Source organism: Struthio camelus, chromosome 16 (genome assembly GCF_040807025.1).
Source record: "Struthio camelus isolate bStrCam1 chromosome 16, bStrCam1.hap1, whole genome shotgun sequence".
NCBI lineage: Eukaryota > Metazoa > Chordata > Aves > Struthioniformes > Struthionidae > Struthio > Struthio camelus.
The window spans coordinates 13,391,791-13,419,508 of record NC_090957.1 but is presented as its reverse complement, the minus strand read 5'-3'; the positions used below and the strand labels follow the sequence as shown (position 1 = coordinate 13,419,508).

Here is a 27,718-nt window from a genome sequence, read left to right as displayed (position 1 = left end):
GCAATTAAAAGGCAATACCAGCTGAACAACTAACTGGGGCAGGTGATAAATTCTGCTTTCCTTGAACTCTGCAAGATCAGACTGCTGGTAGCATCCTCTAACTTAGACAACTACAGAGTCCTTAAAACCTACAAGCCTGTGAATCATTTTCTCATAGCCAGCAAAGAACATTAGGAAAACTGTTTGGGGCTTTCCTTTCACCAGTTCTGTTTAACAATAAAACCCCCTTGTTTGTTTATTCACACATGCCTGGGAACGATTAATAAGAGATCTCAAGGCATTGCAGTTTGGCAGGAATACCCAAAGAAAGTGTGTTATTCAGCTAAGCTTCTTCTCCAACAAGGGAGGAAGAACAAAACCTTCTTTTCACTGAAAGCCCTGAGAGTCAGGATCCCTCATTTCACCTCCCAGTGCACTTCCTCTGCCCAGCGCCTGCCCTGGCTTCTCGCCTTTCGCAAGGGAATACCCAGGGGCCTGGCTCCAACACAGCCCCTTTCCCCTTCCCTTGTCCAAAGGGGTTTGAGCCCCTCCAGTTCTTCAGTGACACAGAAGAAAAGCAGCAGCAATCACACTTCTGGCTGAAATTGTATTTGTTGCAGGATGACTGTAGAAGTTAGAAAGAAAAAGGGAAAAAATCCAGCTCATTTGCTATGTAGACCAATTCAAAACCTGCAGTAGTTTGTATAAAGTAATTTTTTGTTTCCCCTAGTTCTCTGATACTCTATTCACTTAAACATGTGTACATTCCTAACCATCAGGTTTCAAGCCAACTTCCTCAATACTTTGGTAATGGGAAAATGTAATTACAAATAAATTAAAGTCAAGAACAGCAGGGCTTTACTTGCACAGCAATCTTGAGAGCGTTTCAGGGGCCAGCTTCCATCTAAGGAGGCTTTTATGCACTCCTGGTGGCAGAGAAATCCTGATGCAAGAATCAGCTCAGACTTGCACCTAACCACAACAGACTCTCTCAAATAACCCGAGAGCAAAACTCAGGCAGCCTGATTTGGTAGCATGAGATCACCCTGCCTAACCAGGAAGCAAGGAACAAAATTAATGTCTCAGTGCTGCAGAACTCAGGCTAAGTTCCTGGGACACACCTGAGTTGCCAGATGGAGCTATTTCTTCTTCTGTCCCACAAACCATCCCATCATGTTTGTTCCAGTGGCTTTAACAGCATTATCTTCCCTCCCACATTCATTCCTTTTATAGATACTTTAAAAAATTAGCAGAGGTAGGAGGTGGAAATTTTAAGCTCATCACTACCCATGCCATTCTGGAAGCACCCAGAGAGCTGGGTTTCTTCCACAAGTGACTAAGAGGTGAGTCATATGATGAATAAGCACATTGGCTCCAGGCATCTCATTCAAATCCACCACCAACTCCAAATCACTTCGTTACCTAAATCACTTGTCCATCTTGCACATTAACAGAGCAGCCCTCAAAGGCCAGGAAGGGGCTCCTGGCTGGGACACTGGCGTAATTGCTGCTGCCGCCATTGCGCCGTGGTGGGCAGAGCACCGCTAACAAAGCCTGCTTAAACACTTACTGCGTTTAAATATCCCTCTGCTACTGAAGGGTCTGAGCACCCCACAAAACGAACCATGGGGCTCCTAATTTCTCCACGTCCAATTAGCGCAGCACAACACAAACCCACTCGCAAGTGGGAGTCACTTTACAGAAACAGCTTCAATTGGTCTGTGCTGCCAGAGGCCACTGCTGTAAACTGACAGCAGGACAAGCATTCTGGTACCGCGTTTCCAGAGTTTTTGCTGTGATTCAGATGCACACAATTTAGCTTTTCCAAAAGCTCCTTAATTATTCCCTTTGGCAACCTCGCATCCCCCACACTAAAGCTGGTGACCACTCTTCAGCCTCGCACAAGCAGAGGTCAGGGAACAGGACTCAGGGCTGGAGGCAGGCAGCCTCGACTCCACAGCTGCTCTCCCAGATTACAGCAGGGATTTTCCTTGGCTGCAACGTTAAGGCATCTCTGCCCATCTTTCTACACCTCCTTTGCTGCAAAAGCTACAGTTTCACCACTAAAGTAACTAACTGAAATGAGAAATGCCCCATCTCAGAGCTGAAGGAAGACGACCCAGAGAGCACCAACAAGGAACAGGTTGGCCTGTGATGAAGAAAGGCTCACACCCAAAGAAACAACCCAGACAACCTGGAATAGTTGCAACTCAGCCCAAATTACCACAAAGCCAAAACAACAGCTGCCAGAGCTGATAAGGATGGAGAAAAAGGCTGAAAGTCTCTACAGAGGCTCACAACTGCTGCCTGCAGGTGCAGGTGTCAGATCAGCAAAGGAGAAGCAGGTTTCAGCACCACTGCAGGAGACACTGAATGCTGCAGGTGGGTCTGCGCACACCTCCCGGGCTTGGGGGCTTCAGGACCAGCAGCTCTGACCCTGCTGCGTAACCCAAGCCCAGCCACTTGCAGGATAGTGTGTACATACTTATCCACACCATCACAAACTCGGGGTGCATACACAGAATTTAAGCAAACGACTCAGCTGCCACCAGCACTTCTTTGACTGCTCTCACCAGAGATCACAACAGATACACTACTAAAGTCTTCAGGAGGAAGGAAAGATGGACAGCCTTCAAGAAGCACAGCAGCTCTGCTGTGAGCCCACCTCACACTGCTGCAAACGCTTCCCCTCTCCCACTAAAGGCATCCTTCAAAAGAAAGGAGATAACTGCTCCGCACATCCATCTCCATCCAAGCCATTCCTGACAGTGCTGACACAGCAGCAAGGCTTCATTGGCCACCTCCAGCTACCCCAGCTATCATGCAAAGTGCACAACTGCTGGAGGATGGCAGAGCTGGCACATCTCCACCACACTTTGAACTTACACCTCTGGCAGTGGTGAAACATGGATCCCAAGACAGACAAATGCTCTCAGCAGGTACATAGCTGCACCTTGGGCAGAAAGGACCTTGCTTTTATCAGGGCCTGTTACTCCCTTCCTCTGCAAGGGCACTGCAGACATAAGGATGGCCTTGCCCCAAAAACACTCCCTCGCGTGTTTGGGTCTGACCCGTGAGCAAGGCAGGCTGCTGTCAACTTAACTGGTAACATGCTGGCACAGCTCCTTCCTGGCTGCCAGATTCAAAGGGGACAGCAGGAAGGAGAGAAACAGTAGGAAAACACCCAGGATAAAACTCTTCAGAAAGGTCCAGCTAGTAGGAGACCACAGTTGGGGACCAAAGGTTTCATCCTGCTCCACCTGGAAGTCACCAGTGAGTTTTCACAGACCCTCTGCTTGCAATAGCGTAAATCCTAGAGAGACAGCAGCACTGCACACGTACAGCTTGAGCCACGCAAAACCCCTCCATCTCCCCACCATAAGTGGGTCAGTAAAGTCAGTAAGAACAAAACCCCCAAAGGGCAAAGGTGTCTGTAACCACCACTGAGCCGACCTGCTGCTGACACCAGACCTGCTCCATGGAGCATTGCTAGCTGCTGTTTTTAATGACTTCCGAGGGCTCTAGTTGTTTAACTCAGACATTTCATGGCTGTTGAGGGAGCTCCACATTTTTTTTAATGCAAGCATTCATACCTGAAAAGCAATCATTGAGCACTTTTAAGAGGTGAAATTAAGAAGGGAAGATGCTTTTGCTATAAACAGTGGATCATTTCTCTAAGTGCATGCAGGCAATGTTTAGCATGGTTCATCCAGCTCTGCCACACCACATTTTGTGCCACCTTTAAATCCTGTTACCTTAATCATCTGCACCTTCACTTTAATTACCTGGCCTTCCCATATGGGTGCTCACTGTGTTCTCCATAAAGCCACAGTCAGCCAGAGCATTTGTGGCCTGCTCAGGAGATGTACTAGTTTAGCTAAAAATTTGTACTCTTTCCTCTGCTTCCTACTGCTAATTTCTCTCTTCCCCTTGCTGTATCTTGTCATTTAGACAAGAGGTTTGAGTCAGGGTCTGTCGCTGACTGTATCTCTGTACAGCACCAGCACAACAGGACCTTACCTTGGGTGATCCCACACTATGAGCTATAAACAGAAATGCAGAATCCTTCCTGTGCATGGTCTGGTCCAAAGCTCAGGGAAGATGTCTCTCTTCAATGGCACATGAACGAAAGCCATAATATCAGCATAAGCAGAAAAGAGCTATTTGCAAAGCTATTTGGGGAACAGTCATGCAAAAGCATGATCTTCCAGCAGAAGATCTTAGCACATGCCACCAAACCAAAAAGTGGCCATGTGTGCACCTATGTATGCATATATGTATTTATTGAGTGCTTTGGTGTGAGAAGCACTCTGATGCCATGGTGACAGATGCTCTTGCAAAACCTTAACATGATAAATAGATAAACCTGAAGCCAATTAGGAAAACAATACTTACTGCTTGTGCTTACACAATCTACAGCTACTATAAAAAGCACCAAAAAATTCTCTCTCATGGAAAAAGATCAAAACAAAACCCCAGATTCACTGTTAAACAGATTAATCACTCTTGGAAAGCTCATCAGGGACTGGGCTCAATCTCTGCTGTTGAGTTATAACATAAACCCTGTATATCAGTAACAAAAGAACAGCCTAAGTCCCAAGCTCTTGGTTTACTTTGCAGTGGGACGCTGCTCAGACTCCTCTCAGCATTTAATGTATATGTACTTAAGGGGACAGGAACCAGAAGAGTCTGGCTGAAATGTATAGCCCAGCCAAAACAAAACTCTTAATGGCCCCCTTTTACAGTGACAGGCCGCCAAGTCCCTCCACCTCGTCTGAGCAAGGCAGCACGAGGGAAGGACACCGGTGCCAGCATCACTTTGCCTGATCCTGCAGGGTCCCAGCACAGTGCTGAGCCAGGGCACCTGCACTGCCACCAGCCAGGCCCTTCCGCGTGCGGTCCCAGAGCAACACATGGAGAAAGGAGAGCTGGGGATGCAGGGACACCGCAGGCTGCAGCCAAAACTGGCCAAACTGCAGTAAGGTGCAGCCCCAACGCAGTTCTCCGCAGCTGTGGGGATGGGACGAGCCTCCTGTGAGCTGGGGGGAAGTTTGGTGGGCAAGGGACCAGCAGCATGCAAGGAGGCAAGTCTTCACAGGAGCATTGACAGGCAAGCGCAGAGCGAGAATGACAGTCTGATGAGAAATAACACCCTGTACTCCTCATTGGGTGTCAATCACACGTTCCCAAAAAATCCCCAGATTTGAGTTGAATATGATGCTGCCGCCTCTGCATTAGAAATTATTCATTCCATAAAAAGCATTTTCCTGCATCTCTTATGACTCTACTCTTCCTTTCCAAACCTCCTCACTCCTCTCCCCTTAAAGGGGATCATTTGATTAAGGATTTCTTTTCTAATTGCAACATTCTGCAAAGGCAGATCAGGTAACTTCAATTTTTAAGGACCATCTCTCTACATCACAGCTCAGATAACTTACTGGCTGGCTGACACAGGAGCAAATGGCCCACCTCAGGCCTGGATGACCACCACTGCTAATAAGGGGAAGGCAACTCTTCACATTGCAACTAAACAAAAGATCAACTCAGTTACATCATAAAACCACTGTCACTCGATCATTGTCATGTCATGTCCCTGAGTCAGCTGAAGAGCTCAGTCCCACCAAATGTCAGATCTCCCAGCACATCTAGCACATTAGTTTGCTTCTGCTGAAGGCAGAGGGAGTCCTACCACACACTCCAAGGGAATTTTATCCTAGGAGTCTCCCAGATGCGCAGATTAGGACTTTAAACAATTGTCTCCACACACACCCCATCCGCTTAAGTCTCGTCACAGCTAAACACCTGCTTTGAGCACAAACAGCTTAAGGCAGGACTGCTGGATGGGAGCTGGGCTTTGCTCAGTCCTGTGCTCTGGGGGGGGGGGGGGGGGTGGCGCTTCACAGTAATTAAGGTGGCTTTGCAGTCACACCCCAGGCATCAGGGCAGGGAGGGAGAAAGTGCTGCATGATCTCATTTGCATGGCTCAGGCAGGTAGGAGTTACCTCCTTTTCCCAAGCAATTACTCTAAACATCTCTGCTCCACTCCGGAGGAGGAACCACCATTGCAAAGAGAGGGCACATGGGTCCCACCAGCATCCCAGTGCTGGAAAGGCAAGTTTCACTCCTTGACTGCCATCACTTCATCACACCAAGTCAGACACAGCCTCCGCCCAGAACGGGGCCAGCAGCCCCTCACCCCGGTGCCAGGAGGGCTGAGCCTTCCCCAGGCGTCTGCCTGCTTGCAGATCCCACCAGCTTCCCGGGAAGCGCAGCGCTGTTGTTATCCGTTGCTCAAACCTCAACTTCCATAAATCACCGGCGGCACTTTCATCTCCTCTGCTGTTTACCACGTTGCTTGGGGGAGAGCGTGCAGGGCCACAGCACCAGTCTAAAGGTTTCAAACGCCAATTAATCAGCTACAACAATAATGTATATGATTCCAAGTGTTTGCTCGTTTCCTGAATGTCTCACCTAAATACCAAACCAGGAAAGTATGCTTTGAACAGCAACACTTGCAGCTTTTCCTTTCCCAGACAACTCTGTGCTATTTACTTAAAATAAACATTTCAGTAAAACAGGTTGAGAAGTAACAGGATTCTGAAAGTATTTTGAGTGCTCAAAACTGTTCTAAACACCCAGGGCTTAATTCAAGTGCTTGTGTGCCTACTTTACATTTTTATTTTATAGACAAGCTTTATACACCTGTTATATCCCTGCAGCCAGCCAGGCTACTGGGGAACAGCCTTCGCGGTCAACAGGGAGGCTGGCTGGTGCTGCCACGCTCTTCCCGGGGCAGAGCCTTGTAGGAGATCAGCGCCGAGATGAAAGTTCAGCTCTAAAAATACACCCCAGAGTGGGCTTTACAAAAGCACATGAGTTTTATTTTTAAGGTAGATGGAATTTCTAACTCAGGCTTTTGAAACCAGGAGTTGCGTTAAAAAATAGAAATAAGAGCATTTCTCCCCTTGAAAACAAAGCAAGAGTCATCAAAACAGCTGCAAAAGCCCCATGCTTTCAGCAGCCTCTGACATTTGCTGGAGAAGGGCTAGAAAAGGTCAGTATAACTTGGCTCCTAGCGAGGTTGAGATGAGCCTCAGGCCCTCAGCAGCGGCTGGCTAGTCCAAGAGCGGTTAATTCACAACACCGAGGGCTGACCGGAGCGAAACGCCCCAGCGCAGCCGCCAAGACACGTGCCCTGCTGACACCCTCGCAGGGAAGCTCCTGGAGACACAGTGCTGGGACCCCTCCATCGTGGCACAGGCACGCTCAGCAACTAGCACCGGGCCCATCCGGGCTGGGCTTTTGCCACTACATATTTAGTAAATAAGGCAGGTGCAAAAAACCTACCTTAATATTCCAGCTGGCACCTAATCCCGTAAACTCTCCCGGAGAGGTACTTTTCATTTCCAAAGAAAAGTGAGTTAATGTTCTTGCCAGGGCTGTTAATCAGAGCAGCAAAGCCTCTTTCCACCTCGCGGGGCCCAAGTGACCGTTTCCAAGGGATTAGCTGTTACCACATTTAGCTCCATAAAGGGTTTAGCTCCGCCACGCTCAGAGGCCCACGATGGAGACATTCACTTGCCAAAACCCCACGGGCTGACACCTCTGAGCACCTGCAGGGCTGCAGGAGGCATGAAGTGACAATTGTTCAGGCCAGGGAGGTTTTCCCACCCCCCAGAAGCCGACACTGGTACCCACAGCCACTTTTGGAAGGAGACACCCACTTACATATCCAGGCTCATCTCCAACCAGTGCCAGCTGCTTCCAGCCGACTAAAACCAATCATGTTTTAAACCTAGATTTTGTGCACCGCATTTCAAGTCCTAACTCGATTTCCCTCACTGCCTGCTCCAGCCTCTGGAGCAACAGCTCAGGTTTCCATCAGTGCCAAGGAGAAACACTCAAGTTTTGGGCCTGCTTCCTAAACTTGTCAACAGCAGAGGGAAGCTCATATTTTCCCCTCTTGCTCATTGAGGGAGAAGGCTGGGGTGTGGCTGGAAAGACTTATGAAGCCCCAAACACCCAAGGGCAGGAAATCCCATGCTGGTGCTGCCTTCCCTGCTCCCCCGCCGTCACATCAACTCTGCTGGCATCTCCCACCACGTTGGCCAAGGTTGTGCAGAAGCACTCGGTGGCTGCACCGTGCCACTGCAGCTGCCTGCAGCCCCACAGAGCACTCTTACAGCTGCAGTGTCAAGGGGCTGAATGAAAATTCATAAGAGGATCGCCTGGAGCAGGATCCACCAAGGAGCAGGACCTCACCAGGCGCTTGGAAGAAAGACAAAGGCAGCTTTTACAAAGAGAAGTAAGGGGTGAAATAAAGGAGAAATGAGACTGAAGGATGAAATTTTCCAGCATTTGGCATGCTCTAAAATTAGTGCTGTGATGGAGCTCATCAGCCAGCTTTTTTTTTTCCATCCTAAAGACACAAATTCCAATAAGCACGCTGCAGCACGAGAAGCGCTTGCTGGGCTAACGGCTAACTCCAACACGAGGAGGCAGGCAGCAACGCAAACGTGGAAACCAGCTACTCCACTCCTGCAGCTTCTCCCTCAGGGTCTTCCTCAAGGACCGCCTAGATGGGAGATCTGTGCTGCTTGACCACATCACAACCCTGTCCCTGGATGGGCACCACGGAGGCACCAGGCTAACACTTGCTGCTGGGCTCAAACATGCCCCGACCCTGCACGGGGCTGGCACGGATGGGTACAACACCAGGAGGAGAGCAGGGATGTCCCCAGTATATACCAGCAACACCTCGCTCACTGCTTGTACCTGCACCAATTCACACCCCTTGAGGACCGGGCCCATAAAATTCAGGCAGAAACGCAGGTTACATTTTTTTAATTGAAAAAGCAAGCAGCAAGTCACAGCACGCTTTGTGTCACAACTCTTAGCGGTTGCACTCCTCTTCCAAACACACACACGTGCCGGCTAAAGGTAACACACACGGGGCAGCTCGGGAGCACCTGGGACAACGCACACCACTGCTCGGGTGCCTTCGGAGAGGCCCCTGGGCCTGGCCGAGGTCAAAGATGGGAGCGCTGCTCTGATGCGCTCACCATGCTCTAAGTTTCAGAGCAAACCCCCCAATGGTGGAGGAGAGCCAGCAGCTTCTCTTGGCTCCAAAGCGTCAGAGATATTTCGGGTAGCCCAATATTCCCATGCAGAAAGGCAGAAAGTCACCTCCTCACTCCCCCAGCTGCCTCTCTTTAGACTCTTGCTAGCATGGATGTGACTCACTAGAGCTGGGTTTATATTAAACTCCTGAAACAGATTGTTTGGCTGTTATGTAAATCCTGTAAATGTTAAAATACTAGAATAAATCAGTCAAGCAGCTACCAGCTCTGCAGAGACATCTGAGCAAAATTTAAAAAAAAAAGGAGCATTGGTAAGGGACCAGGGGGGTGGGAAGGGGAAAGGAGAAAAAAGTCACAGCAGCCTCTCAGTGCAGGTGCCCGCGGTACCTCCAGAGATGCAGAGTTAAGCACTGGTTCTCCTACCACCATCCTGCCCAGCGGTGTACAGGCAAACGACCCAAACGCTCCCCTGCAAAAGCCAAGTTATGCTCTTTCACCCGCACAAAATGCAAGTCCTGTGACAGCAGGATGGCTTCCTTACCATGCCACATAAAACAGCAATGTGGCCACAGAGGCCAGTGTGACGGTACTGATGCTGCGGTGAGGACTGCAGCCATGATATGCTTTAAAATCCAACAGTGCAAGAGTCAGACATGAAGGTGCCAGGTCCTGCCTTGCTGCTGGGCAGGAGGTCCTGCCCTAGAAACCTGCCTGTTCCTGCAGAGCAGAGGGTATCTGCTGAGGCCAGAGAAGTCTTCTGCTAACACTGACATCAGCAAACCAGCACAGCAACAGATTTTAAAATTTGCAAACATAAGTATTTCTACCCGAAATCTGACTGCAGGATTTTAAACAGTCTACAGGCCAACAGATTAGTCAGAAAAATTTATCTGGCAAATAATCTGCAATAATAAGCAAAACCAGAGCACATCACCATCTGCTCACAGATATCTCCTAAGACAGAAATAAGGAGCCTTCTAATTAAAGTCTTCACTTTGTATCTAACTGCTGATAACCCAGCTACCATACCCTATGCAATCCTATACTTAAATTAGTCACAATAAAGGAAATGGGTAGAATTCAGGACCCCAAATCTTAGCATTCTAGCTAAAAGGACACACGTTAAGCTGTCACTTGACCAGGCCCCTTGGTTCAAGCCAAACCCGTGCTCGGTCTGGGAGGCTGCGTCAAGTCCAGCATTCCCAGTGGGCACCAAAGGGCGGTGAAAGCCAAAAGCTGCTGGAGCTGGCGGGTCCCTGCACACGCAAGCCCCCACGGGAATGGCACACTGCTGGGCACATCTGGGTGAGCACATCTGGGCAGACGTCCTGCCTGGCCTGCATGCAGACAGCGTGCTGCGTCCCCAGCTGCCCCAAAGACACCTCTGCAGAGCGGCAGTCACCGCACTGAAACGAAGCGGAAGAGATCTCCAAGCTCTGTTTAATTAAACAGTCTGGAAAAGTCTCTGCTTTTGTTAAACACTGCCTCAGAAGAGCAGAGCTGAGTAATCCACCAGTGGGGAAACGCACAGTCTTATAGCTAACCAGTATTATTATTATAGGCTTAATATCAAAATGCTTTTGTTCAGCCTGACATTAGACTGGAGTAAATGCTCCCGGCCTCAGCAAGACAGAGATACTCCTGATCTACATCGCCACGTGATGCTTGTGTGCGGAGCAGTCTCCTGCCTGGAGAGGCAGGTCACTCTGATTTGCAGCACTTTCCTGCAGCACAGGAAAACAGATCAGACTGACCGGCAGGACAGTGTGTGCATGTGCACACATGTGTGTGCATTTGTGCAACAGGATAGTGACCCCTCTGCAGGGCCAAGAGGCAACCGGGACCTTCTACAAAAGACAACTGGCAAGTGTGTCCTATGTTGTCTCCTGTCCCCATTGATGCCCATTACGGCACTGCAGCAAGGCCACTGAAATCAGGGGCATGCCTGCACCAGCTCCCATCTCAAACACCCCAACTATTATAAATAATTATTAACAATCTGAGACTTCTGAGAAACCATGAAATTTAAGTCTTTTAGAGCATTCAGCAAAGAAGAATCTCTCCCTCCTCAAATTGAAAAACAAAGCCTTTCTCTGCCTTTTATTTGCCAATTAAAGGCATTCATTGTATTCAGATCTCATTTTTGTGCATAATACTTTACACATCTGTTTGATTAAAAAAGAACCCAACAACTCAGCTTCATTAAGCTAATTAAATGCATTCAGCCATTGGTTAATATGCTGAAGCACTTCTCAATTATTCTTCCCTGTTATTATATCTCCTCCAAGGATTATATTTTCTCAGTTGCTACACTCTTTATTAGCCAGTGCCCAAATCCAGTTGAAATTACCGGATCTGTAACTCTGAGGACTCAGGAGTCTTCTTAGTGCTGAGATTCCTGTACTAAGCCACGGTCAGGCTGCCTACCTGCACCCTGAACCTCCAACACACTGGTCTCCAAGAACAGGAGAACCAACCGACCCTTGGATAGCCTCTCACATTCCCCTCCACCATAGCATCTTTCTCTATCACTACAGCCTACCCTCACCTGTTTCAACGAGAACTTGTAAGAACACATCTTGGAAGCCTTGATCACAACAAGACACAAGTCCAGCAGGACAAAGGCCCGAGAAGCTGATGGGTGGCAGAGTGAAAGATCGGGCTGACAGACAGGGACAGACAGATGCCTGGCTTGCCTTTCACACAGAGTCTGGTTTCAGGAGGAAACGAGGCTAAAAAAAACATGAATTTACTCCCTCTTGCTCTTTAAGAAAGCTCCAATTTACAAGGTTCTCATGCCCTGGCCCCAAACACCACCAGGATCTCCCATCTCAAGCAGCAGCAGCAAGGGATGCTGATGAAGCTTTGCATTCATACGCACTCCCAGCACTGCAAGGAAATGAGATCTGCAGTTTGATGCATGCTGCACAAAAACAGCCTATTTGTTCTAACATCACCAATCATTTCAGCAGGTGCCCCACTGCCAATTCCCCTCCTTTGCCTTTTCTTAGCATCCAGGATTTCAGACTCCTATGCACGCTCAGCTTGCTCCGTTTTCCAGACCAGAGACTGACAGTTCAATTTTCTCTCGTACTGCACATTCGTAGGGATTCTTAAGCGCCTGATATATGGGCTGAGCTCCTGCTGCAGACTTTTCCTGCTACGGGGGAAAAGCGTCTCTCCCCACCAGAAAGCCATTTCTCCTTAGGCACCTGCAGAAATGTAACCTCTCCCCTCTTTGGGGATGGTTCATCTTGCCCTACAGGCTTCAGCATTACAGGTCAGAAGAGATAGAGCAGGACTGCATAAACCTCACTTCTCTCAGAAACAGGTCTGGAGAAATCCCCACTTGTCTCCTAAGACTTGCCTGGATTACCTAAAGTTCTGAATACGGGGCCCTGCAGGATCTGCCCTGCTTTGTCCTGGGAGCCTGAACAGAGCAAGAAGGAAGAGCTCAGGGAGAAACTGGCCTTCTGTTTGCTCCTGTACCCCCAAGTCCAACCTCTATTTTTCAATTTAGAAAAGAGGCCAGAATTTGTTCTCCTGGTATAACTGCCAGTTACACTAGCAGGAAATCACTTGGTGGTAATTTAAATTGAAGGAGCAAGAAATTAAGAGGTTGATGTGGCAGCGATTTGACACAGGCTGACCTGGGGCCTGAGCAGAACCTCACCGGCACACTTCCTTGAGGCCCATCTGTTGTCCTCAGTTCACACTATAATTAGTTCTCCCTTTTTGATAGCCAGGCAAAGAGCCTAGACCAGCACTTGAAATTTTGGCCAGGTTATTACAACTGTTCAACAGCATGGCAACAGCACCAATTAATAGAGCGCTCACTGCCCCACTGCGCTTGGTGCTGTAAGACACATTAAAAGGCAAACTCTGGCTCCAAAAAGCTTACAATCAAAGCAGGCATTAGAAAGAGCTTAAAAAAGTGATCCCCAGAAGACCAGTGTAAGCAGGTGCTGAACCCCCCCAAAAAGTCTCCCCCAGCTGGTACCTGCATGACCAGACCTTGGCAATCAGTATTTGTAGGAGGTTCAGGGAGCAGCAGCAAGAGCAGCCTACGGGACGACAGAGGACTTCAGTATTTGAGGTGCAAATTTTCAGGAAGCTGATATAATACCAAGCATCTGGTCACTCAATAGGTGGGTTATCCTTTGAGATACTCAAATACAAAACTGGCCACTCAATAGGCAGATTATACTACCAGATTCAAAGTCAAAGCAGAAAAAAAGACGTCTTGCTCTTTCCCTAATTGTTCCCTTCTTTTGTCTGCCAGGTTTGGAGCCTTTCAAGTTCAAGGTTTCCAACACCTCCCTGTGTAAGGCATTTCTCACATGCTATTTTTAATGGAAGCAAGAGTCTCACCAAGGTACAGGTCTCCAGGTCTTAAAGACACCCAAACACTGTGCACTTCACAACAGCCTCAGAAAAGCTGAAGGCACCCAGCCACGCACATCAAGCCCTTCACTCAGCTTGGTGAAACCTGCCCATGAGGCACAACACAGTGAGAAAGCTCTGAAAAGCTGCAGACAAGTTGGGATGCGAAGCGCCCCGCTTCCCTTTGTAGATCCACAGCTTTTGCCAAATCTTTTTCTGGCTAGACTAAAAAGCTGATAGTCCTGCAACCCTTCGGAGAGGGGTGGGATGCAGGATGAGGCCTCAGTGCTGATAAGCTCCACTTCCCTGAACACACTGCCTGCCCCTGGGGAGATGAATGAGATCAAAGGGAGAGCACCAGGGCCAGGGCTGAGGTCCTGGGAAACACAATGCACGAGCTGCTCTTCTGTGTTTCCCCCCATCACCAGCAGCATTTCTTTATCATTGCCTTAAGGAGAAATGAAAATCACCAAGGACTAACGGAGGCTGTTCTTAACGTGCAGCCAAGGAGCAGGAGAGCTCTGCTACACACCCTGCCGGCCTCGCAGGGAGCAAGGGACAAGCGGGGCTGGAAAGAGCCTGCTCTAGTCGGACCCAACAGGCTCAAGAGCGGTGCTGGCTTTAGGTCAGCACTTACCCGGTCATGCTCTGTGCCTGACCCCTTGGGCCCCAGCTGCTCTACACAGGTCCTGGGCCCCATCTACTCCACCAACAGGGCGATGCTCTCGTCCCTCTGCTGGGAGCAATACTGCTCCCTGTGCACCTTCCCCATACTCCAGTACAGGGGAAGCGGTCAGGGCCCAGCAGGGGAGAAGCCCCATCCCACTCACCCACTCAGGAAGAGAAGCAGCCTCATCAGAACTGTCCTCTGTTAACCCCCAAAACCACTAACAAGGTTCCCTTTGGTCACATCTTCTTACAACTCTGACGAACAGTGTGACCTGGGCCACGACCTCTGCCAAAAAGAGCAGCAATAACAGCCTTCACAGCCTTATGGCCACTGTCAACTCGCATCTTCCAGGGGAAAAAACCCCAAAAATCCCCAAAAAGTCCTTCAGTAATTTCTTATTTGCATCAGCCAATTCACCAGCCAATGCAGAAGACAGGAGAAGGATGCTACTGCCGTAGAGACACGCAGTTCACAAACACGCGGCAGAAGGGACATCTCCTTTAGCTCGTTCTCCTCACTTCCAAGCTTTTTGCTCCCCTGAAGATGTCTGCAGCTCAAACACATTACAACAGAATGTTTGTTCTCCATTTGCCCCTTGGGCGTTTTGCTGACCCTACTGAGAACTATATTTAAATGTGCAATTTCCTGGCTAGGCTCATTTGCAGTCCTTCCCTCCCTTGGATGACTATGCAAGTCTGGCCCAGAATCCAATTAGCTACTACCACCCTTTAAATCAAAGAAATTAAAAAACTCTAACAAGAAAAATAAAGGATTTAAACATATAATAAGAATGATGTATTTAAAATACTAAGAACTCCCAAGCTCTCTCTGGGAGGTGGGCTTGAAAGGCTAGAAAAATTACAAGTTTCCAGTAGAGACACAAAATTGTAGTCAGAACAAGCAGTCTGACAGCAGAGAGAGATTCTGCCTCCCCTAATTATCAGCCGCTTGTCTGGTTTAACATACCGCAGAGACAGACACACAAGCTGCCCAGCACCAAGCACACGGGCAGCTGCTCCCCAGCATCTGCAAGGGGTGCTGGCAGGCCCCACCGCTTCCCACTCTGCACACAAAGGAGCAGTTGCAGTTTGTGTGGTTTTAACGCAGAATGGAGAAGCCCCCTTTCACCAATATCACCTTCACATGCCCAAGAAGGGTTATGGCTGCAGATTTCAGAGGAGCCTGAAGTGAAAGGACCCAGGGACCCTTTGGGCATCCTAGCCTTGTACACCTCAACCAAAAGGGTTTCTCTGGCTCTTCAGACTCAGGAGTAGCCCCAGGGCACCTGCAGGGACCTCTGGGCAGGTGGCTTCTGCTCAGCAGCCTCTGGTCTTGGCTTCTTGCCTGCTTCCAGGAGCTGCTCAGCTGAGTGCCATGAAACCTTTGCCTCTGGTGGGTCTCTACAGTTGTCCAGCATAAGCATGGAGCCAGGCAGGACAGGAAGAGCCAGATACTGAAGCTGGAAACCAGCAGGAGGGTGGGATGTGCCTGGGAGCCGGCCACCTGACTGCTTCAGCCAAGACACTGGGGTTTCCCATTGCCAGCATTTCTCAGCTTGGGAGACACAAGGGTTGCAGAGGGGTTTGAAGGAGGTCAAGAACTTTGAAAAATAGCATTTCCAGCAGAAATGCAGCTTCTCCAACGTAGGCAAGTAAGCAGTGTTTGGGATCATGCTGCCAGGTAAACTGCCCAGGCACGAGCAAGCTGCCTCCAGCTGCCAGGAGGAGCTGGTTCCTCCTGGACAGTAGACCCATCTGTGCCCACTCCTGACAAACGTGGGGGCTTCTTGCACCAGGCCTCATGCTCCCCAGGAATCAGATCGACCACCAGCTCAAGGAATTGCAGAGAGCCCACTGATGAACCAAAAACCTGTTTGGGAAAGCATGCCAGACAGCCCAGCCTCTTGGGAAGAGCTGGAAGGGGCTTCAGTCTCGGTCACAGGCTTCTTGCCAAGAGAGTCAGGCCAGAGCTGCAGGGGCTTCAGGTGACCCTGGGCTCCTGACAGCCTAGCAGACACCTCCAAAGAAGCTCAAACAAGGACAGTTCCACAGCGGGATAGGGACTCTCTGCAGGCAGCCAGCACTGCCAAAAAAAATGTATTAAAGGGCAACAATGAAATTCTCCACTGACTTCCCCCACTGCTCTGCCCAGGTGTAGCTGGAAGGGTGTGCTGCTGTCAGATCCTTTCGCAGAAAGCCATCTCCTGGGGTAATTGCTCCTCCTTGCTGATGAGCAACTCTGAGCTATCCTCTCCTCTTGCACACAACTACTCTGACAGCTTGCCAAGCTGCTCTGCAGAGCTCCCCAAAGCGCTAGGAGCCAGCCTGATGGTGAAGTGTCACCGCATTTCTAGGTTAATAGAAGCTAGGACACGGAAGGAAGGAGAGAAGGACAGTCACTGTCTTAGACAAAGAAGCTGCATTTCACAGCAGGGGAAATGTTTCAGGCAAGGAAGTATTTATTCCCATGCAAAAAATGTGGAATATTAGAGATGTCAGGTTTCTCTTTCACAAGGTCTCACTGGAATAAGACTCCTGGCAATTTGCAGAAGCCGCAACAGACCCTCAGTGAATCCAGGTGTTACTCACAGCAGAAAGGGAAAAGAGCCATTGGGCCTTGTGTCCCCAGAGTCTTTGCAGTTCACTGAAGCAGATCTGGTGGCTTATGGTTTCCACTGCTGTGGCATTTTAAACCTCAATTGCCACCCAAGACCCAGCCACGCTTGGTGCTGCACAGAGACAAGGAAGTTCCCAAAGTAAAGTTTCTACTCTTACCACAAGAAAGATCGAGGCAAGCAGACAGATGCCTGGAAAGGCATAGGGCAGACAGTATTGGCTCTGCTCATTTAGGCATGTGGCATCTGGGAGGGTGTGCCACAGAAGAACCAAAGGTGGGACATGCTCTTGTGCTGTTCCTTACGCACCTGGGGCTGACATTCTGGGTGCTGGGCTGCTAAACAACGGCATTTGGCTCCATGAGAACAGCAGTCTGAAAACTCAGAGCCTAATGAAAAGAGGCAAGTTTCATTCTGCAGTCTGACTTAAATCAATCTACCTGGCATTAAGGAATGGACTCCCAGCAACTGCTATGAATAAGTCATGCCTTTTACTATTGCTTCAAGCCAAATTACAAGCACTGCTCACATCAATACTGCATGACAAAGGAAAAAGCAGAAGCCTGATTAGAGTATGGAGACATGCAGGAAGAGATGCCTGATCTCTCTAATGTGCAAGTGCTCTGTAGTAACTTGGCCTGATTTTTGTCTGCTGAAAGCATTCAACCTCATGAATGTTACTACAAGACAAAGGCTAGCAAAGCCTCAATAGCACCTTTAAGTGGTTTTGGCTGACCTAAAGTCTGCAGGAAGAGCAGCTCAAGACGCTCTTGCTTCCTCAGTGCAGTGAGCACCAGAACAAGGCAGATGTGCTGGAAGCATTCCTCAGAAAGGGGACTCCACATTCAAGCAATGCCAGGAGAACTGCTCTCTCCCCAGGCCCAGCAGAGCCACGCTGCATCCCTATCCACCTGGCAAGGGTTCAAGTGACAAGCTGCAGTCAGACACCTCTCACTTCTCCAGCCTTGCCTCTCTGCCTGCAGATGAGGCACTGGCACAACAAGGCAGATGAACTCTCATCTTGGGTCCGTTTATACTCTACCCTGAGGGGCAGGGAGCCTCAGGAAGTGTTATCCTTTGCCAGCGATGTTCCCTGACAGCTGCAGAAGGGATCACTCCCAACTGCAGCATTAAAGCATCTGAGCAGCCACAGGTCAATAGTAAGAGGCCAGTGGATGAGTTATGTTCTCATACTGTTTTAATATGCCACTTGGGGCAAGCATACCATTAGCAACAAGAGGGTCCAAACCTTCATTTCCAGCATAATTAATATCATAACAGCACTAACTAGGCAGCATTACCAGAATCAGGTGTTAGAAAGTGCTAAAATTGAGACCTCACTCATCTACTTGCTTGGCTTATGTAGGTGTACAGTAACATTCTTCCATCACAGAAACTGCACAGTTTGTCTCATCCAAGTCCTGCCCTCCCTCATTCATCCCCAGCTTGCATCCATCCCAGGCTCCTAATAAGGAGGCAGCTCACACAGCTTCTGGCATCTTGTCCACAAACAGACAAGATCCCACATGCCAGGGTTGCACATGGGGAAGGGAGGGTCTAGTGGCAGACACGGCATGAAGCAACAGCTACAGATCCTCTTCCAGAGGGGTCCCTTTGAGCATCACAACTCCTCTCGGAGAGCCCACATCAAAGCATCATATCACAGATTAAGACCACCAGCTGCATCCAGCACATGAGGAGGTCCGGAGGCAGGAAGAGACACTCCAGTGATGTCTGCATGTTGCCAGCACCATGGTGAGGAAGCACAAAGGCAGGTGCCGGTGCAGAGCAACTTGCCCAAGGCAGGTGCAGCAGCAGAACAGCATGGGGGTGATAATGAGAGCCAGCTCCAACAGGTACACACAGGCATGCAGCACTCTGCAAAGCTGTGCCACCCCCCTCCCTGAGCTTTAGCCACTGCAGGTGTGACAACATGCACCTGGGCTTCATTAGGCTTGCCCAAGCCTATGTATGTAAGCAATCCTATCATCCCCAGTCCTTGTTTTTAGGACTGCTTTCCATTCCACAATATAGACACTCAAACACTGCCCAGAGGTGGGAAGGGAAAGGAGACAGACAGCCACACTAGTCTTTTCTTAACATGCCTGTAAGGGATCAACAGCAAAACAGCCTTTGAGTTTAAATGTTTTGGCCCTGTATTTGCATGATGCATTAGGAGACATTAGGAGACTGGTGCAACCTTTGCTGCATTCACAAGACAGCAAGGTACAACTGTGAATAGGCTCTGCAATGCAGGGATAGATAGGAAAAGAGCCGCCAAAGGGGGACAACAGCATCTCACTGCAGAGAATTGCTCCAGTGCAGTGCCAAACAGCCAAATGCAAGTACTAAAATCCAGGTCACAAGAGTATAATCTCATATTCCTGGGTAGGACAGATTTGCACCTCCAGTCACCAGCAGTTGCAAATCCAACAGTTAACATACCCTCAGGTGGTGTTATTCAGCCTGGGCTTCCACAGCACTTCATCCTTCCCTTTCCTACCTGTGCTGAGCCCCTCATGGCCTCCTCCTAGTTTACTACCCTTGCTAAGCAGTCAGTGGCTGGGTTGATCTGTAAATTGGAGGTAAAGCAGCTTAACAATACTAAGGAACTCTGTAGCAAAGGAAGCAGCTGAATTGCTCTTCCTTGTGCTAATTGCACAACCTTGTGCACTGGGTCACCCTTCTCCCATTCAGAGCCCTGTGGGGCCGCAGGAGGTGCTGCTGCTCAGCATGCTTAGAGCGCAGCAGAAGTCAGTGTAAAGCGAGAACACCAGAGCCAAGAATTTCTTCCTCTGCAGTTAAGAAAATGCTGTCTGCAGAGACAGGAATCTCACCCTGCGCAGCCCCCCCAGGCAGCAGCCTCCAGGGGAGCCAGGACATAACAGCCATCCAAACTGTGCCATTCATCTTTCGTCCTTGCAAGGTCACGCTACGTGGTGCAAGCGAGTGGAGGCTACTGCAGACAGGCAGTTGCAGAAGGCTGCAAGAAATTAAGTGCGAGGCAATGAATTTGGCAGTTGCCACTCAGCAGTGGGATTAGCAAGAAGGAAAACTGGGCTTCGATGGGGGTTTTTTTGCTGCTTGTCCAACAGGATACACAGTTGCTCTGCGGAGCGTAGCGTGGGAACAGGAGAAAGGGGAAGGATGCCTCCATCTCAGGGAGATGTTCGTGTGCTGCTCCAGCAGACAGCAGCACATCGCAGCCTGGCTGTTTACACTCGCACCAGCATAATTAGAGCAGCCACTGTTAACTAGCTAACAACTCCACTGTAAACTCTGAACAATACTGAAGAATTAATCACACAATACTTCGCAGCCTTCCCTGAACGCAGCCACCAGTTTGTAGGAAACGCTGAAGCCGCCCCAGAGACTAGCTAAATTAGTCCCACAGGCTTTCTGGCAAAAAGAACAACTCGGAGAGGTACTGATCCTAAAATAAGGCCTGCCCAGGGCAGCAACCCAACAGAAACAAGTCCTTGACAAACCGCACCTTTATCACGAGGCATGAGTCAGCTCGTGTGCCCGTTGCCATCAACAAATAAAACAGAGGGATTCATTCCCAGCCAGGTCCGCTCCCTAAACCTGCAGGTTTGGGGATGAGGACAGAGGCTCTCTGGTGCCATTTGTGACAAATATTTATACTTCTCCCTCTGTTTCTGTCCATATCACTTATGCCAAAGATAGAACTGAAGACTGCATTGGAGCAGAAGAGTTTCTGAAGACTTGACCCAGTAAGAAACATGAGGGGACTGAGCCCACAAATCCCTAAGCAAGTGAGACCTGCACGTTACGCAGAGCTTGGGGGCATCCACCATCATGAGCCATAACCTGTTTAAAATAATCACATTTATATAGGGTACAAGAAGAGAAAAAACTGGAAAAGCAGCACCTCAGCTGCTGGGCTCTATGAGAGCAGACCTCCCTTCGCACCCCAAGGGCCACAGCCTGCAGGACGGGCAGCGCCGGGCTGGGGCTGCCTCCCGGGGTCAGGGCAGCTCGATTTCTCAACGGTTCTGCAACATCCTCCCACAGCATCTGCAACCTGCTGGGTCACTGCAGGTGTCCCTAGCAGAGCACATTTCTCTGATCGAGGACACAATCCTCAAAATTGTCTCTTGTGGCTAACTGTACAAGTGGAAAACACCTGACTTCCCCAGAGAGCAGGAAACTTGAACATATGCTCCTACCTCACCCACCACCACAAACCAACAGCCAGACTTCTGCACATCCATGAAGTCACAGCAGTTTCTTCCCACCTTTAAGATAGTACCCTATCCCAGTTTATCATTTAGCAGGAGTATTCCTTCTCTTTTTAGGGCATTTCAGACTGTTCTTCCCAAGCATACCAAGTTTAACTGCTGCCTTAATTAAAGCACACGCTCAATTACATGGCATTATTTGATATCATTCATTTATCTGCTGTTCCTGAAGCCTTCATGCTTTATCTATCATAAACATTGCTAAGTACTAAGCTTCAGATGTGCCACGATGACTGAGTTAAGTCAACAATTGCTTCTGTACACTTCAATCATCCTCACTGCTTTTACAGCCAGATACCCACATGCATTGCTTTAACCGCATATTTGCTGGTGACTGGGTCACTCCCCTGCCTGCTGGGCACCTGCAGGTGCAAGCGACCGCCGGGACTACAGAATAAAGCACTGAAGATGAGAGGAGCAGAAGAGGAATATGAAGCCATGAAGAGAAAGACATAAGAGAAAGAATGTTGATGAGCACTACCGCATGCCTAGTTTTCCCCCAGATGTGTCTGCTTTCCTGCCTGCCAAAGCACAATCTGGCAACATTTTACCTTATACTGACTTTACGCTCAACTTGCGCCCTGACAGCTCAGACCTGGGTGTTGGCCAGGAGCCGCAGGGCTACTTGCCAGCTCACCAGAGCAGCATCCTCAGCAGAGAGCCAGGCTCAGCTGCCTGCCCTTCCCAACCACCAACTGCTGGCAGCAGCAGCAGGGCTAGGTAGTAGCAGGCATCTGCTAGAAGGTGTGCAGGAAGAAGTCAACCCCTCCGCCCTGCTGGCGATTTAGTGAGGGATGAAAAAGCAGGAGAGCTCCAAGAACAGTGCAATGATGCACAGAGCTGGAGCCCAGCAGCACAGCTGGCCTCTGCTACCGACCTGGAGCGGACTGCTTTCCCTCCCACCCTTCATCTATCTGCCTTGCCCAACACTGCACACACAGTACAGCACAGAGCCCTGAATCCAAAGGGGAGCTCACATCAGCAAAACCTGCCTCCTCCTCCTCCCTGGTTTTCAGGGCTTTGAGCCGTTGGACAGCTGCTGCCCACCGTTCACCTGCACTTTAGGGCTGTAGCAGGCACATTCTCTCCAGGCACCTTCCCAAGGCAGAGTAACTGCCTGCCTTGATTTCGGCTGGTACCAGACAAGCTGCCTTCCCCAGCTCCAGCACAGATGTTATCCTCCCACTGAGCTCCCCACCAGCACACATCCCTTCCCCTCTACTAGCTCATTATGCCATGATTCACAGCAGATTTATCCTCTCTGCACCTCAGCAAGGTAGAGAAGTGCTCTGGAGCCCCAAACCACCCTAACCCCCCAAACCTTCAGAGCCTCTCATAAGAGGCCCTAAAGCCTCTCATAAATGCAGCTCCTCCTTCTCCTGCTCCACCAGGGATGAGTCTGCAAAGGCTCTAAAGTCAGCACTGAAACTTCAGGGAAAACTTGGCCTTCAGACAAAACTCTTCCTTCCCTAATTCAGCAGGGGTTGGCACAAGCAGCTAGCTTAATACACCCTTCGGTAACTTCAAGCAACAAACACCAGTAAGTGGAAGAGATGCCATGCTCTGGCAGCCAGACCCTCGGCTGAAGCGCGGAGCGACATGCTCGGCACAGTGCTGCCTCTAATCTCAGCCAAGGTCTGAGCCGCATAAGCTCTTGCAGTGATTGCTACCCAAACAGCGCTTCTCCCTCTAACCTCCAGAGCGTCACCACACTGCTCTTTCAAACATCTCCTCTGCTGCTGCAGGGCCAGGAGCCCATGAGGACTGGAGGCTGCTCTCCAGCAAGGGAGCAAAGCCCACACAGGGGCTTAAAAGGATGTTTAAGAGCATCCACTGCAGGGCTGTCAAGGGAAGCATCAAGAGAAGACAACTAAGCAAGCTGGAAAACACTCTTCCGCCACCTGGGCCAGCACTGCAGCCAGAAATCTCCATGACCTGGGTCTCCCCAGGGCTGCAGGCTCCCCACTGCTTCCACTCCAGCCTCATGAGCTGGTACCATAGCTAAAGAAAGCGAAGACCACACACGCATGGACCCAGGCCTTGCCGCTCCCCACCCCGAAGCTCCCACCGCCGGCGCAGAGGCGCTCACCCATCAGCGTCCACGCCGACCGCAGCGCTCCTGCCAGCGCGCGGACAGGTGCCCGGGCCTCACCTCATCCTCGGCGACACATGCACGTGGAGGACTTCACCCCCGGGGCGCGCGCGGGGCTGGCCTACGTCTCACCCGCACGTCAAGCGGGACTTGAGGCCGGTCCCCAGCGCATCACAGAGCATTTAACGGGCACATGATGACGTTTTAGGAGCCTAGAGGGGGCAAACCGCCCCCCCTCCCCCCAAGGGGACGGGCGGGAGCCGAAGGGGGCCACGTCGGACGCCGGGACGAACCGCTCGGGGAGCGGCCCTGCGGGGAGCCACGGACCGCTACGGCAAACAGCGGGGCGGCAGTCCCCTCTAACACAACACCTGCCCCGCTCGGTGACGGCCGGCGCGCAACGCTGCCGCGGCCCAGCGCCGGTTTTCCTCGCCCGCGCCACGCCGGCCTTGGCGAGCTGCGCTTCACCCCCTCCCCTCCGCGCCCCGCGGGGCCGAGGGAAGCGGAGAGAGAGGAAAATGCCCAGCCGCTCCGTGCCAGCGCGGCCCCCGCCGCAGTTCCGCGCCCAGCCCAGCCGCCCGCTGCGCCCGCCGCTCACCTGCGCTCGGCGCCCCCCGGCCCCGGCTCGCCCAGGTTCGCGGCGCCCCGCGAAACTCCCCGGCCCTCGCCCTATCAGCGCTCCCCCGCCCCGCGCCGCGGCGGCCGCTCGCTCCCTATTGGCCGAGCGGAGAAAGGGGAGAGGCTTCCCTCCCCCGCCCGCAGCGTGTAAATAATCGCCCGCGCGCCCGCGCCCATTGGCTGACGCCGGCCGCCCCGCCCCTCCCGCGGCAATCCCCGCCCCTCCCGCGGCACGCCCCGCCCCTTCGGCGGCACGCCCCGCCCCGCCCCGGGGCGCCGCTGCCGGCGGGGTGCGGGCAGGGCCGGGGAGCGGGTAGGCGGGCGCCGCCGGCGGCTCTGCTGTAAAAACCCGGGGATTTATTTTCCACACTGAGTCAAGCTGGCGGCCCGGGGCCCCCGCAGCGGGGCGGCGGGGCCGGGGGCCGGGCAGGGGTTCAGGGGAGCGCCGCGCTGCGCCCGGTGGTCCTTGGGGAGCGGGAGCGCGGGGCCGGGCGGGGAGCGCGCCTCAGCGCCCGGGCAGCGGCGGCGGCGGGACGGGTTGGCCACGCGCGCCGGCCTGTCCGGGCGCGTTGCGGCGCCGAGGAGAAACGACGGCGGCGCGCCCGCGCCTCGGCCTGCCCCTGCTCGAGGAGCGCTGGGTCGTTCGTGACTCGGCCTCGGCGTTTCCTTTCCCCCAGCTCTCCTTCGGCCTCCTCGGAGCGGGCGCAGCCCCAGGCCGCGGGTTTCGCGCCGCTGTGAAGCGCGGCTCCCGCGAGATTCGGGCAGGACCCCGCTGCTGCGACCCTGTGCCGTGAGTCCGCGCCGGCCGCGTCGGGGTCCCGGCCGGGGAGCTCTGCGTCCGCCTGAGAGCAAGAGCTGGAGCAAATCCACGTGCGGACTCGGCCCGCTGCCGGCGGCGGCTGCTCCATCCCTCTGGGACAACCAGCTGACGGAGAAGTCCCGTACCTACTTCCAGGGGGGCGAATAATCCTCGGTGGGGAAACAATGATTTTTTTTTTAACTTTGCTTTCGTATCCCCAAATGCCTCAACATATTGATGCTGCAGCTTGTGGTTTACCATAAACTTTGTTTCCTGTCCAAAAAGAACTTGCTCAGTTGTCTTCACTGCGTCTGCTGAAGCATCCAACTGTACTTGAGGGGACACCAGTCATTCAAATACCAAAGTTTGCGGTAAGCTGTGCAGCTCTCCACGGATGACTAGGTTTATCCAGGTCAAACGCACTTTCAGTTTCACCATAAATATGCTTGCCCATTTTTCAGTCCGAAATATTTTGTTCTGAAAGGTTTTGAATTTCCACTTGAAACCTTGGAGACCTTATATATCCGCTGTTAATTTTCACGTCGGCTAATAAATAAAAACTAACGGATTGCGTTATTTGACCACAGCATTCTCCCTCCCTTCATTTGTTTTGGAAAGAAAAACAAAATAAAACCAAAAAACCCCCCACAAGCTAGTACTTGTGTGGTTCGAAACTTGATTAATAAAGAATTGTTATATTCAGAGAAGTGATCCCTAGAAAGGATCATTCTTTTAGCTCATCGGAGTGGAAATCCATTGGAGAAGATCCTCCAAGAACAGAAAACCCTGGAGCAGAGAGGGGCTCCTGGGTGAAGTGACTAGCAGTGTGGCATGAGCCAGGGGAAGATGACGGAGCCGGTCACATTTTAGAGTGACCAGCTTTTTCTCTTTTTCTAGTTATTGCTATCGGTGGTTTGAAAAGTATTTCGTTTCAGTGCATTTTATTTGTAGTCCTGCCAATGTTTCCGTGGTTTCATGTCTTTAAATATTATTGGGTCCAATTTTCCCTTAGATACAGGTACACGATTCCCTCTTGCTGCAGTCAGAGCAGAGAAACCAAAGCAAAAATATAAATGATGCATGGAGGGTCCATGGCTTCTGAAGGAGGAAGGTTGGGGCAGAGTTTCTCCGCCCCTAGGATAATCCACCAGCAGCTGGAAATATATTTTCTTTTCTTTTTCCATGCAGAAAGCCTTCCTGGCTGAAATGAGAAGGCAGGAAAGACTCTAGGGCTTGGTTTGGAACAGCAAAACCTGGCACAAAATGTTTCCAGCATCTCAAGCTGCCCAGGTTTTGTGTGACCTCACCCTTCCAGGCCACGTTCAGTCCCTGCTCAAGACAGTAGGGCTTCATCTGGGTAGAAATGGAGGCTCTGACTGTCTCCGTGATGGTCTTGAGCAGAAGGCACGTGAGGCCGTGTCTCAGGGCAGCCTCGCAGGGCAGTGCAGACCCTCTGCAAGCCGGGCGGTGCTGCAGGCTGCTGCAGAGACACCGGCTCACTCCCAGGGTCAGGATGGGCATGAGGACGCTCTCGTAGCAAATCTGGGTCCAGAGGTGGCCTGAGTATCTATCTGTTCATGGGGCTGTTTCACACTTTGCCCATCACCCGTGGGGCAGGCAGCCTGGTCGGCGAGGACAAGGTCTCGCTAGCTTCACATTAGCTCAAACGCAACGGCAAGGAGAAGTCACTCCCAACCCGCTGTGTGACTGAGCGTGCTGGGACCTGTGCTGTGGGCTGTGAAAGAGCTGGATGCCATTGCTGTCTTTGCTTTTTAATGCTGTCAGCAATGGCATCTCTCTTTTTTTCTCAGATTCCCCACCCCCCCTGCTCTGATGATCCCCAATTAGACGTTATCCTAAGACCCCTTTCCCTGACCCCAGCACCACCTCCTGCCCCAATGGTGTTCGCCCAGAGGTGCCCCTTTGCGCTGAGACAGGGTCTAACCCGGGGGGAAGAGGAGGCCAGCACGCTATCTGTCAGCCACGATGGGCTCTCCGGGAAAGTAAAAAGAGCTGGTGAGGAAAAGCAAAGCCTCCTCAGTTTGGATTTGGAGGTTCTCTTTGAGATGCCTAGGAGCTACTGGCTGTCTGGAGAGCGCTGAGGATTGTTCCTGAAGACCTGTTCCCTTTGATGCCAGCCAGTTTAAAGCGCTGGTGATATTTGAAACACAGGTTTAGCACCATCATCAGGGTCTGAAACCATCACCTCCAGCAAAGGCTGCTAGCGCTTGACCTAGTGTAAGGACCTGGCCAGCTAGTCTCAATCATAAGCTGCTATTTCTTCCAGGAAAAAAAAAAAAGAAAAAAAAAAAGGTGCCTCAGTTTCCCTTTCTGTAATACACAAGTAATTACCCTGCAAAGCACCCATGATCAGGGCAAGAAGAGTCCCAAATAGCATTTCTCTTGGCTGCGTAGACCATGATGGCTATAACAACGCTAACGTGAGGCGGTGGTGTTTCTGTTCAATAACGATTAGGCATGGTGGATTGCTAACGTTTCCTGTGAGCTCTCTGGGTGAAGCGAAAGAAATGAGAGGGTGTTTAAGGTGCCCTTGAGTTACAGCCACGAGAGGGAGACTCTGCATGGCCCCAGGCATTTCACAAGTGCGCCTTAGGTTAAAACAACAACAACAGCAACAACAACCAAAGAGTTAAGTTACAATTTCTGTTAAGAACAGCTGGGTCAAATCTCTTCGTGGTCCATTAAAGCTGAGCAGGATCCTTTTTTTTTTTGGTACTGGTAGACAGAGCTCTGTTAAGCAGAACGAGCCTGAATTAACCCTGCTAAAGAGCAGATCGGTTGACTTCACTGTTGCTATATTGGGAAGCCATTTGGGCACTTTTGACTTCTCCGCTTTCTAAAATAAGGCAATAAAGCAATTAGAAATAGATAACAGAAGGAGAGAGCACTTCATGAAAGAAAGCAAAAGAAACTAGCGTGGCATAATTAACACAGAGCTGGCAACAACGAGAACGAGCTGCACCACCCGCGCTGCCGCTGGGAGCGCGGCCGCCGGCTGGGCCGCAGCCGTCTAATGCCGTCACGGTGGAGAGGGGCCTTTCCCCGCACAGCGCAGCCTGGCCTGCGAGTGCACGTAAGGAAATAAAAGCGTCATTTCGAGCGGGGAGGATGTAAATGTTCCCGTCAGTCCTTCTCTGGGTGTCAGCTAGAGGATTTATCCAACCGAAAACATGCTCCCACATCAAAAGAGAGAGGGAATT

At 51.0% G+C, this 27,718-nt stretch overlaps 1 protein-coding gene across 8 annotated transcripts in view; it reads right to left on the bottom strand.

Moving 5' to 3' along the window:
• The window catches only part of CAMKK1 (calcium/calmodulin dependent protein kinase kinase 1), a 92,671-nt gene extending 68,899 nt beyond the window's left edge, over window positions 1–23,772 (bottom strand). For 2 of the 8 annotated variants that reach the window (XR_011134783.1, XM_068909460.1), the window contains exon 1: window positions 23,679–23,768. The gene's annotated coding sequence lies outside the window, so the exon portion shown is untranslated. Of the gene's footprint in view, window positions 1–7,326; window positions 7,552–23,077 lie in introns of those variants that run through there. The other 6 variants (XM_068909468.1, XM_068909469.1, XM_068909471.1 and 3 more) reach the window with 6 other exon arrangements.
• Window positions 23,773–27,718: the final 3,946 nt, after the last annotated feature.